This window comes from Rattus rattus, chromosome 12 (genome assembly GCF_011064425.1).
Source record: "Rattus rattus isolate New Zealand chromosome 12, Rrattus_CSIRO_v1, whole genome shotgun sequence".
Taxonomy (NCBI): Eukaryota; Metazoa; Chordata; class Mammalia; order Rodentia; family Muridae; genus Rattus; species Rattus rattus.
Window position 1 is genome coordinate 45,931,959 of NC_046165.1, and position 13,103 is coordinate 45,945,061.

Genomic DNA, 13,103 nt, shown 5'->3' on the forward strand with positions numbered 1-13,103 from the left:
CCGTTAACACCTCCTCCATCAATAGCCTGAAACACTAGAAATACCTCGGTATCTTTTTTTGTTCATCTTTAGTAAGGGAAGGAATCTGGGTGAAATCTTTTTTTTATATGAAGGTGGAGGGCTCTGGGGCTTATAGGCGGGAAACCGCATGGTTTCTACCTTTCCCTCTGTTTTTTACCCAAGCGGTTGGCTCATGGTTTCATCTGTGGTATCTTTTCTTCTTCTTTATGGCGGCTGCCTCATCTTTAAATCCTCTTCCTCAGAAGGCTAAAAGCTTGTCTGTGTCTGAACTATCTAGGCCCCAAAGCCTCTAACTTCTCTACCCGGATAATGAGCTTTTGTTAAAAGTTTTCTTCTCCTTCCCCCTGTTTCTCTCCAGGGCATCCTTTCCCCTATCTCTCGCTTCCTCGGATCCAAGGTCTTGGAAGGGCCTCTTTTTAAGTACACCTTTCCTTCTTAAGCTTCTAAATTTCACTTTGCTCTGCTTCTGAAATGCTGTCCCTGTCATCCTCCTCTAATGCCCTTTGTCCTGCTATTGCTGTTGGCAGCATTTCTCATCTTTAAACGATATCTGACTGTTCCTAGCGGCAGCTAGATCAAACAAAAGAAAAGAATGGCGCTTTAAAGGCAATAACAAAAGCTTCAACTGCACCTTCTAATGGGGAGAGATGAGAAGATCAAGACCAAATATACCTAACAGAGCTTACCTTCGTCCTGCAATTCTTAATCCTCTCTGGGAAGGGCATCTCTCAAGCGCCGATGATGGTGAGGGCATTTTTGGGTTTCAGCACCAAGTGTCAGCACTATTCTCTGCCAGCAAGAATGCCTTGGACAAGGATCCTTCTGCAGCAAGCGTTTACTTACAGCTCTCTTGAACAGGGACAGAGGTACCCAAGTGTTAGCCTTTTATAGACAGCAGTCTGAGGCTATACTAATTGTCCCTTCAGGGTTGGGCGGATCATGAGTTTATCTTATTAGCATGGTGCTGCTCCCTCATTGTATATTACCATCCAACTGATGCAGGTGCAAACCTGCTGTCGCGTACTGTTATTTCACCACAGGAGGGCGCCATACACCAATCAAACAATGGGTCAAAATAAACACTTCCTGTCTCTTTTTATTGGAATTTTATGTATTTCAAATTTCAAATGTAATCCCCTTTCTGCATCTCCTCTCTCATTCTCTCTCCCCTGCTTCAGTGATGGTGCTTTTCTTCCCACCCTCCCATCTCAACACCCTAGCATTCCCCCACATTGAAATGAGCCTTCACAGGACAAGGCTTCTCCTCCTATTGATGACGAACAATGCCATCGTCTGCCTATATATGTGGCTGGAACCATGGGACCTCCATGTGTACACTTAAGCAGTGGTTTAGTCTCTAGGAGCTCTGAGGTGAGGGGTCTCGTTGATTGACATTGTTGCTCTTGATAAGTTTTAACCCCCTTCAAGCTCCTCTAGTCCATTTTCAAATCCTCCTCCATTGGGGTCTGAGTGCTCAGTCTAATGATTTGCTGTAAGCATCCTCTACTGTATCCAGGAAGGCTCTGTGAACCTTTGAGGAAACATCCATATCAGACTCCTGTCAACAAGCCTCCCTGTCTTCGTTAAGTTTTTTGTTTTGTATTTGTCATAGCAACAAAAGAAGATAAATATGTCCCTCTTCATATCAGGGCCATGTGATTTAGGTCAGTGCTTCAATGGGCCTGTAGGGTTCTCTTGGCTCCAACCACAGAGCCTGGAATTTGGGACCAAAAAAGGACCCTGAAACGGACCTGGTGTGGCCATGGTCAACATAGACTCTTTATGATCTATTCTCTTTGTGAAGACAATCTTTAATGTCATTGATAAATAATCAGGAAATTACCATGTAACTATCGTAGAGTCTATTTTGTATACTTATGCTCAACGACCCTTGTTGGGGTCAGGGACACTGTGAGATAGAACATCTCAGTTCTATGGATCACCTTCATTGCATAACATCATAGGCCTTGGCCCACACTGGAATGCAGAGTGTAGCTCAATTATCTAGGGGTCTTCCTTTTTTCAGGTTGATTGTGTCTTGGGTCTGCGCTTGAACATGAAACAAAACCTATATATTTGGCAGAAAATGTGTAAACATGCATGACTTTTGATATACTTTCCAGTGAAATTTATGGGAAGGAAGCTTGTGATCAGGCACCGAACAAGCTAAATCCTAAATTCAAATTCTTTGCGTTGTCCTAATGTAACTGTGTGTGTGCAATTGGCAATAATGTGTGTGTGTGTGTGTGTGTGTGGGTGTGTTTGTATGTATGTGTTTACATGTTTCTGTGTATGCGCTGGGAAGGCAGAGGGGCACATCTCTTCGCTCAACTTCTCTTCTTTTGTTTTGGAATTGATCTCTTACTGAACCAAAAACTCTCATATTGATAGCTATCTGGGCATCTTACATGTTATCTCCTTTCCTGGTTCTCAATTTCCTCTCCCTTGGCCCCTATGAGGATACTTTTCCTCCTTTATCGTTCCACCTCCCAAGTTAGGTTTCATCATGGCATTCATCTGGTGAAGGAAGCAAACTAGAGTCACAGGTCCAGTGTGACAGAATCTTACCTTTAAATACAAATAAGTGTCTATACATTTCTGTTGTGGTATGGTGGCATCATGTCTAAACCTTTTCTATAAGAAATTGTCTTACTTAGGGTTTCTATTGTTGTAAGGAAACACTGACCAAAGTGCAAAGTTAGGGAGGGAAAAGGGTTTATTCAGCTTACACTTCTACATTGCTGCTCATCCTTAAAGGATGTTGGGACAGGACTCAAACAGGACAGGATCCTGGTGGCAGGAACTGAGGCAGGGGGCTATGGGTGGCACTGCTTACTGTCTTGTTCCTCATGTCTTGTAGCTTGCTTTCTTGTACGACTGGGACCACCAGCCTACCAAGATGGTGGCGCTCACAGTGGGTTGGACCCTCTCCCACCAATCACTGAGTAAATGCCCTGGCTGGATCTTATACATTTTCCTCAGTCTGAGACCCTCCTCTCCTAATGACTCTACAGCTATGTATCAGGTTCTGGCATAAAAATCAGTGGTGAGTTAGAGATGTGATTCCGTCATAGGAGTGTGGCACAGAAGTAGGAGGTGTGGCCTTGTGGGGAATTAAATGTTATGGCCTTTCTGGAGAAGTATATCACATTAGGGTTATGCTTTAACTACTCCCAGCTTCCTGTCCTGCTAAAGCGTTTCGCATAGCCTCACGTTCATGAGGAAATAGACTGAACTTCTTCTGACCCTGTAAGTCAGCTTCTTCTGCATTGAGGTTGTCTCACTGTAAAGATGCCTGTAGCAGCAGTGATGGTGTCTTTTGCAGCAGTGAAGCCTTCAGACAGAGCGAAACTAGTGTAAAACGCGATACTTAGCAGAGTAATCAACAATAGAAAGTATTTTCAAGTCACTGCAGTGAAAGCTTGTTCCTGAGAGAAAGAATTGTGAGCAGATGATTGAGTCCATGATAGGGTTGCCTACAAAGAAACTCTAGGAGTGGAGTTGTGGCTCAGGGTGACATGTAGTGCACAGCTGCAGGAGAGAGCTACATGGTGGGGAACTGCAAAGCATTTGAAAGTCACCTGCAAATGGCATGGGAAGAGCTTAACATCTGCCTGCATGGAGCTCATCGAGTTTCTGAGATAAGCTTACGTGTAGGTATAAAAGGCGAGGAACCTCCTGCTGAGATGGTCAAAGGGCCCTCAACAGGTGTGTGGAGGCAGTCCAGTCAAAGGAAGGCCAAGCAAGGCAAACCAATTGCAGGGCTTTGAGGTCATCTAGGGGCATTGAGCAGAGACCTCAAAAATATTACAGGATGCAATGGGGGCAAACAGTGCTCAGGAAGCTAAACACAGGATCCACACAACACCTGACAGAAGCTCATGGCATCCCTCATCTTCTCTTTGAAGTTACTTTTACTGATCATTCAAAATAATGGACTTTGCTTATGATGCTTTTCAATCAATATATATAAACTTGTTTGGCATTCACTTCTCTTGGTTATCTTAGTCAAATGTCCTCTGGGAAGCCTCACTAACATACCTTCTGGTGACCAAGCTTGGCTGTTCTTTAGGAACCAAAGAACAAATATGTCTGTGGCCCAAGTTCAACTCATTCTAGACCCTTTCTGTTCTTCCTTTTTGAGAACCTCCATCTTGGAATTCCTCAGATGGCTTCACCTTTTTGTTCTTTAGTCTCTTCCATCACCATCAAATTGATCTTTCTTCCCGTCATCCTGGTCTCTTCTCTTCATGTGGAGGTTGGATTTATTTCGAAGACTTTGGGGGCTACTGGATTCTTTGAAAGAGCACTTGGATTTAGTTCTTTAATGGCTGCAAAGCACCTTGAATTTCAGTTCCGTTGACAGCTATTCTCTTGTCTCTGTGGTCTCCTGTGATTCATGCCCTGCCCCCCACCCATAATTAAAAATAATAGATCTCTGGATGAGAAAACAGGTTTCTTTGGTTTAATTAGTCAAACAAACAGATCACCTCTGTTCTGAATCTACTTGGATCAGTTTGGCAGGTTTTAGCCTTTGGTTCTAGACCCCCTCCTGTTACCCCGCTCTTTCCCCACAACTGTCTGTTTATAACTCATTCTTCACACTCAAGTCTATCTATTTCTGGATCCTCTTCACTGCTTCCTAAACATCCATCTTTTCTTTCTCATGCCATCCCTGTCCTCTAAGACCCATCTCAGTTCTTTTCTCTCCCTAAAAGACCAACAAGCTCAGTCCTGTTTTTTTTTAGCCTATGTAACATTAAATTCCTGTTCACCATCTTGACCTTTCTGGCTTCTCTCGATGTTCATCACCACAGCCGTCTACTCCACCAAAGTGTTTGCACACAACAAATCCTCCACATTTTAATTTTCTAAAAGCAAAAAACAAATTCCAGTGGAAAAAAGATACTGGGGTTGTAAAGGCCATGGTATCTGACACACAGAAAAACAACATTTTCCCTTTCAAATCCTATAAATTATCCATCTCCGTTCCCCATTGCTTTGTGAATTTCAACTTAATGGATCTTTTCCCCCAGATGATAGAGAGTAGATGTGGATGTCGCCGATAACTTGATATAAGTATACGGAAAACTTGGCTGGAACTTAGTGAGCGACCTTGCCTATCTTGCGGACCCCTCGCCTCTGGTGTACTGCACATAGTGACCTATTAATCTGTGCCATCAGCGTCTGACTTCACCTCTGCTGGGTATCTCTGGAATAATACAGAGGTTACCTTCTGTAATCATCCAGGAGTTGGTAGATGTATAGGGACTGGATCTTTCTGGTAGGTGATGTAAAACCGGTCTTCATGGTTGGCACCTGGGCTGGAACCGCCCCACTCAGTTGTCCTTAGAGCCATATTTGCCCTCAAATGTATGCTCCACAGCTACATTACCATTGCACTTTGAGATGGGTGTCTTTGAGCTTGAGGAAAACACTACTTTGTGAGGAGGCAAGACCTTAAGATTTAAAATCCTCTCATTACGAAGTGAGTTCAAGTCCGTAGACACAGTCAATTCCGTCATACTTGACCAGATAGAGAGGGGTTTGTTGGCAGTTGATCTAAACGATGGCCTTCCATTGGGTGCTTGGGCTCATCACCTTTCCATCAATGAACAATTCTGCAGCCTAATATTCCCCAGGGGCCTGGGAAGCCTCCTCCTCCTCTGCTTCTGGAGGATGGTGTGCTCCAGCCCTCTCCTCCAAGGACATCCTCTTCTTCATGGCTCTAGACTTGTGTCAGGCCAGGTCACGGCACTCCTGGTCACTGTTTTTGACAGCTATCGTTCTGTGTTCAGGCTTCATACTTGCCCACTTAGCTGTTTTTGAAGAGCTTGCCTGCTTAAACCAGACACAATGCATTTGTCTCTGTCATAATGCCTGCAAAGAACAAAGAGGGAAGGAGCAATGGGCCAAAGGCCTTGTCTAAGAAACTTTGCCGCCAGTTGAGGGAAAGGCGATGGTAAGCAGGTTTGGCATCTCTGAATCTAATTCATCATAATCAGAAGTTCATGGGAGGCTGAACGTGATGGAGCCTCCTTTGATTCTAGGACTCAGAGGCAGAGCAGGCAGACCTCTGTGAAGATCAAGGCCAACATATGGTATACAGGGTTAGCTCAGAATAGCCAGCTACCCACAGAAAAACCCTTTCTCAAAATCAAAATCTAAGTTCAAAGGAAGCCAATCAAATGGTTCCCTGGCTCAAAATATATATTCAGACATTTCTTCAGCCCTATACTTTGCCTCAGAACTTCTCCTTGAATAAGCTGGGTCAGTGTGGGATTAAAGCCTCCTGTCCCTTTAAGCAAGAACAGGAAAATGTAAAAAGGCCAGAAGGGTGGCCACCTCTTCTGCCCTCTAACTATGACACGTGTAGCAGCATCCTGAAGCTTATCTGTCCAGTGACATAGCACGCAGTCACTGGATTTATATTGTGTCTCAGCCCGACCCTAGGTTTTATTCAAGGAGCTGCTGAGTCTTGACAGCAACAAGTCTTTTTGTCTAGGCAACAACAGTGATTTAGAAATAATATCTCCTGGGGTTGGGATTTAGCTCAGTGGTAGAGCACTTGCCTAGCAAGTACAAGGCCCTGGGATCGGTCCACAGCTCCGGAAAAAAAAAAAAAAAAAGAAAAAAAAAACAACATCAACAACAACAACAAAAGAAATAATAACTACTAAAATTTAAAGGCACAGAGTGAAGCTTTAGCATTTTAGTAGAAGTTTGAATTAGATATTGTTAGGAAAGGATAATAAACACCGGAGACTGAATAGCCTAGACCATCCCCCCAGCTCTCAAACGTGGAAGACATGAGAACATACAGTTACTCGCTGTACGAGGGAAACCTTTAGCTTTCTGGGCTACAAGGGTACCAGTCATCTTCATAAACGTATTTCCCAAAAGAAAATGTCCTAGTCTTCCAGATTCTGTCTTCTGAAACCGGTCAGGCACCAAAAGCCTGTTGAACAATTGTGGGGTTCAGGAGCAGAACTGGCTTTCACACACCGCTGTGAAGATAGAGAACCCACCTTCAAGGGAGTCTAGTGCCCCCAAGAGGAGGGATGCAACCTCAGCGGTGCTCTGTGACATCATCCAGGCTCTGCTTATGTCATAGAAGCCCTCTGGTGGTCCTTCCCTAGTTACATAAAACTTTATCATCTAGGTTTAGCTTCTCATGTACCTCCTGGAGACCCCAAAATAAAATTTCCCCAAATATTCTGATGTTTTCAGGTCAATCTGCCCAAGTAGCTCTTTTCATGCATTTGGTTTCTGAAAAGTCTTCTTTGGTTTCTGAGTCATCAACATCCTTGGTGGTTTTTCCCAGCTCCTATCTTTCCTTTGGTTATCTTTAAGCCATTCTTTGTATCAGAAATATTGCTAGCCTCTCTCTATATGGCAGCCCACCTGATAGCCAACCAAAATAAACTTTATCAAAAACCACAATTAGAGGAGGGCCATTTTTGTTCAAACAAATCTGGAATTTGACAGGATTAAATACCTTGCATTGAAGTCAATGGCAATCATGAATTATGGATTCTTTTCAAGCGAGAAAAATTAGGCTCCTGGGCTGCTCCCAAAAGAGGGATAAACTTGAATCAAACCCGATATTGACTAGTCATTTTAAATGACTTTAAAATTTACCAACACTTCTGACATTTACCAAGGAATTTATTAGATCAAATGCAGTGAAACATGATGAAATAGAATTAGAAATGGTAATTTTATTTTTTGAAATATTAGTAGACAGAATACTGGATGCAAGAAAGTATGGAATTTATCTGTAAATTACAGGGCACGATAATTGTTTGTCACTTGGTTATCAGATCCTCAAAGATTCTTCTTTTCAGAACCTCCCTAGCCCCATTTTTTCCTCTGACCATCGCCCTCTTAATAATTCCTTCTACTTTACCATTATAATTTTTTTTTAATGTCCAGGAACTTAACAATTATGACAGCTTTTTAAAATGGGTCCACTTTTCTAAGTGCACCGTCTTCTTTTTCTCCTTTTCTTAGTTTTAGCGCATTTTCCTCCACAATTTGAGTTTTACTCTCTCTCTGCTCTTATGACTCCTCTGCCATTATGTGATTGTTTGTCCCCGCTATGTGACTGACCTCCAATGTGGGGTTAATTCAAATGACATGATTTTTTTTCTCCTTTCATCTTCCTTCTCTAGGCACCTGCCAAGTTTTCAGTCTTTAGAATTTTTTAAGCCTGGAATCACACATACACACACACACACACACACACACACAAATACACACACACACACAAATGCACACAGACATGCACATACACACCAGAAACACTCATACAGAAACACCATTACCACATACATACCACACAAACACATGCACACATGCACACACACATGTACACACAAACACACACACAAACATACACATATACTGAAACACACAAATAGAAGACAAGAGAGACAGTGACAGAGACACGGAGGCCGACAGGCCCATGGGAAACATGTAGTAACATCTTTTCTAGAACAATAAACAGAGACAACTTTCAAAAAAGTAGAAAGAACAAGTAGGCAACAAGAAAAATAATCTCATCATAGCCTTCAACCCGAGGGGAAAAGTTTGTCTCCTCTTGGCTTCTAGGTACCAGTCTGTTACTAGGCCGAGTTGGGGCAGGAACTCAGGCAGGATTCTGGGAGGCAGGAAAGGAAGAAGAGACAACTTAGAAATGCTGATTATTTGATTGCTATCCATGACCTACTCAGCTTTCTCTCCTTCTCATACAACACAGAGCCACCTTCACAGGAGATAACACTACCAATAGTCTCATCCATCATAGCACAACAACCATCACAAAAAAAAAAACATTCCTTACAAATGTGGCCTAGGGCCAATCTGATGGAAGCAATTCTTCACGTGAGCTCAATCTTCCCAGTTGAGTCAAACTGACAATAAAAACTAACCAGGACCCCTTCACATCCATTCTAATTGCCACACTGTGTGCAATAGACAAGTCATTGGAATAAACTTGGCTGTCGATCACTGGATTGAATGGCTTAAAATGTGATAAACGATTGATGTGATTTTCATCTATGTGTAAAGAACAAAAGAGTTTTCATTCTCAGAAAACGGATGGAACTGTAAATAACAATGTTAAGTGAAACAAGCCAGACTCAAACAGATGAGTGGGAAATTGAGATTTTAGTAAGAGATACTAAATGAAAGTGTGCATTTAGGAAGAGGAAGGGGAGCAGCAGTGTGTGTGTGTGTGTGTGTGTGTGTGTGTGTGTGTGTGTGTGTGTGTGTGTGTGTGCAGGTGGAATTGGAGGTGAGTTGTGAGGATGAAGATGGCTAATGTACAGTATAAACCTGTACAAAGGTCACAAACAATCCACTGACTATAAATTTAAAAGCACATCAATATAAAATGAGTCTAAAACAATGTTTTTGATTAAATTGGGGTTTGTAGTTTAGAGATACCGTAAAATTTATTCATATTTTTCTGTCCCACATTGACTCTTGCTGTTTGAGACTTGATACTGGTGACTGGATATTTCAATCGGAGCTTTGGTGTCTGTACCCTCGTTCACCCAGAATTCATGTCATTCAGTGGGGCTACTACCATGGGAAGGAGTAGTTAGAGATCTTAAGGGTTTTTGACGTGATGGGAAGAATCTTGGCTTACCCCCACTATAGATATCCAAATATTCCACCCCTTTCTCTGGATTTGAATGTGTTTGCCCAAAATAATTTTTCTGAAGGTTAATCCCCAGTGGAATGTAGTTGTGAAGAATTGATTAGGTCAAGAGGATCGACCTACAAATAAAAGATCCATTAATAGTGCTATTGTGGAAAAAGGTTAAATTATGAAAAGGAGTTTGAAACCCCTCTTGCCTTCTATTATTGGATCCTTCTGTTGACAACTATTACACAGAACTCCTTCGTTACCGATGGTCTCTTCTTCTTGGATTTCAGCTACTGAATCAGAATCATAGAGAATCTGCATCTCATAGACTAGCAAATCAATTGCCATTCTGTTTGTCAATACAAAGCATGAACATGCCTCAATTGTGAGCAGCAGGGGTCATATGGAAAAGCAAAACTGTGGCAGAAAGGACTAGGATGTTAGTGCTGACTGAAAAGAACAAGATGGGTTCAAGGGTTAGCGTGTGTGCTCTTTTGAAAGAAGCACACAAGAGGAAGAGTGTGAATTGAAAGGTGCAACAGGGGAGGACTCAGACATCTACTGTTGGCGCCCAAGGGACAAGGGGCCATTAGGTAAGGGATAAAGATCGCTTCGAAATATAGCTTCAAAGCCACTGCGTAAAATTTAGCCAAGACCCTTTATAAATCTCATCTTTGAGGATGTTAAAAGAAAACTGCCTGGGGTCAGTTGATACATCAGTACCCATCAAAGTGTGTCCACTATTACAGAGGGATCAGGAAAAGCCTGATTTGGAAAGATCTTTGCCTTCCAAAGATGGAGACTTCTCCCTGGCAGCACTGGGCAGCCACTCCTAGATTAGTAAGGGCATCCCACTATTCTCAGACCAGTGGTTCTTAAACATGGATTGAGACACTTTGGGAGACAAAAAAGGCCCTTACAGGAGTCACCTATAATATATCTGTATGTCAGACATTTGACCACAATTCATAACTATAGCAAAATTAGAGGTTGTGATAGCAATGAAATAATTTTACAGTTGGTGGAGCTTTATTAAAGGTTATGAGGAAGGTTGAGAACGACTTTTTCTTGACCCCCCCTAAAATATGCCTGTCGTTATGGAATGGAAGTAAAAACCCTTTTATTCAATCTGGCAAAACCAGAAAAACCCAAACACCAACAAAAAATTATGAAGGATAAATAGCCACTGTACCCACAGTGTCAGGATTGTTGACATCTTAGACAAATGATGTCAAAATGGAAATCACGTCACACTATGAACATCCCCCTAAATGAAAAGCAGAGGAGAAAAACAAGTATCCACGTGGTGGCACCAAGAAAAAACCATTATTAGAATTATCATCAAGGCAATTAAAGCCAGGATTCAAGCATCGTCAATTAGAAACTTCCAAAACAAAGTAAACATAATCTTGGTGAGGTATTACAAAGAAACAAGAAAATTAGTGAATAGGAACTCAGTGAATTATAACAAACACTAAAATTTGAATTAAAAAGACATGTCTGAGCAAGATGAAAAAATGAATGGAGTTTAGAGCAGGGAGAAGGGGCTGGGGAGATGGTTCACTGCTGAGGAACACTGGGTGCTCTTGCAGAGGACCAGGGTTTCAGAGAATCTGATGAAATCTTTGGTCAACACCCCCCCACACATATATACACACACACATGCACACACACATACACACACAATAGATATAAATTTAAAAAAAAATTTAAAAGAAAGGACCAGGTATGCCCTTTAATCCCAGCACTCAAACCATTTGATCTCTGTGAGTTCAATGCCTGGTTTATACAGTGAGTTTCAGGCCAGCCCTACATACATATTAAAATCAGTGTCAAAATAAAACAGAAAAAGTGTTATATTTATTTCTGATAATGTAACAACAAACTATTTCTACAGAAAGAACTTATTGACAAGGAGAATCAGTGGGCTGGAAGGAGCCCCAATTTTTTTTGTCTTTCTCCATCTCAGCCTCAGCAGGAAGCACAGAATAGGTACAGCTAAAAAGGAAGCAGGGCGATTATGAAGTAGAAGCTATGGACATGGATCAATAATAACAGCAAGTCAGGCAGAAAAGCCAGCTAGGATGAGACTTCTACCAGCTAATCTCTGAATGTCAGTCCCTACCTAGCACCAGGAAGTTCTCTTCCTTCAAGTGCCCCTGGACTATTCAGACACTCAAAAACCACAGAACAAAAGTAGCAAATGCCTAAAAAGATGTCTTATGGGACATATTTTTATACTGGGTTTCATGTAGCCCAGGCTGGCCTCAAAACACTATGCACTGAAGGATGATTTTGAACTCCTGGTTCTCCTCTTGATAATGGGACTATGGGCATGTACCACCACACCAGGCTTATGAGGTACTGTAGGTGAGCCCAGAGCTGTTTGAGAATCACGTGAGCGCTCTGTGCACTGAGATGTATCTCCATCCCCTCAGGATGTGTTCTGCTAATACAATAAAAAATAAAATAGAATTCTTCCAATGAGAGAGACAGCAAGTTTTCCCAGTCAGAAACATTAAACACATGCACAAGTAGCCATATGTCAAGATATAATGAAACTGTAACAAGTGAAAAAAAGATAGGAAAACTTACTATCAATATGTGTGAGACATAACTGAAATTCTGGAAACTTTATTTACAACACTAATTATAGAAGTAGAAACAAAGACCAACAACTGTTTTTCCTGACAAAATAAGAAAATAATTAATTAATGAAAAATAATTTGCCAAAGGACTTTTAAAACACTAAAATAAGAAATTAACAAAAAAAAAGCCAATGAAACACAATTGGTTTTCTTTTTGAAAGCAAAGAATGGTATTTTGTCTTCTCGATTAGACCTAGAAAGAAAAATAAAAGGTCCATTCTCTTTGGAGATTTAAAAAAAAAAAAGAAAGAAATTGCCTTGTTTTAGAGTTTATGCAGAACACTGAATCTGGTACCACAGACAAAAATTTAAAAAAAAAATTATTCATTATTTAAAACCTTTTTAATGACAGTGTTTATAATCAACTTGTTTTTTATATTAATTGTTTAATATCAGAAAAGATTTCCAGGTTTCCCTATGTAAATTATGCAGTATTGAAATGGAAGCACAGCATTGTTTTTCCCAACACAGACTCCTGGTTGAGAACATCATTGTTTTTATCACGAGGAAATTAGCACAAGATCAAGCCCAGTCTCCTAGAAACTTTGTTCATCTTAGAACCATTTTCTTGAACAGCACTTCACTGTATCATATTTCCTGTAATTGTTAATTAACCAGCTTAGTGGATGCTTCCTATTTTTCAGAAGATAGAGGCCATTGAGGAACCCAAATGGTCTCCGCCATGAGCAAGAGTATGGGTGTAGGGGTGGGGGATTTGGCTCAGATGTAGAGCGCTTGCCTAGCAACCACAAGGCCCTGGGTTCGGTCCCCAGCTCCGA

General features: G+C 41.5%; 1 pseudogene; it reads right to left on the bottom strand.

Moving 5' to 3' along the window:
• Window positions 1–5,124: 5,124 nt before the first annotated feature.
• LOC116913160 lies at window positions 5,125–10,024 on the bottom strand (annotated as a pseudogene).
• Between the last annotated feature and the right edge of the window lie 3,079 nt (window positions 10,025–13,103).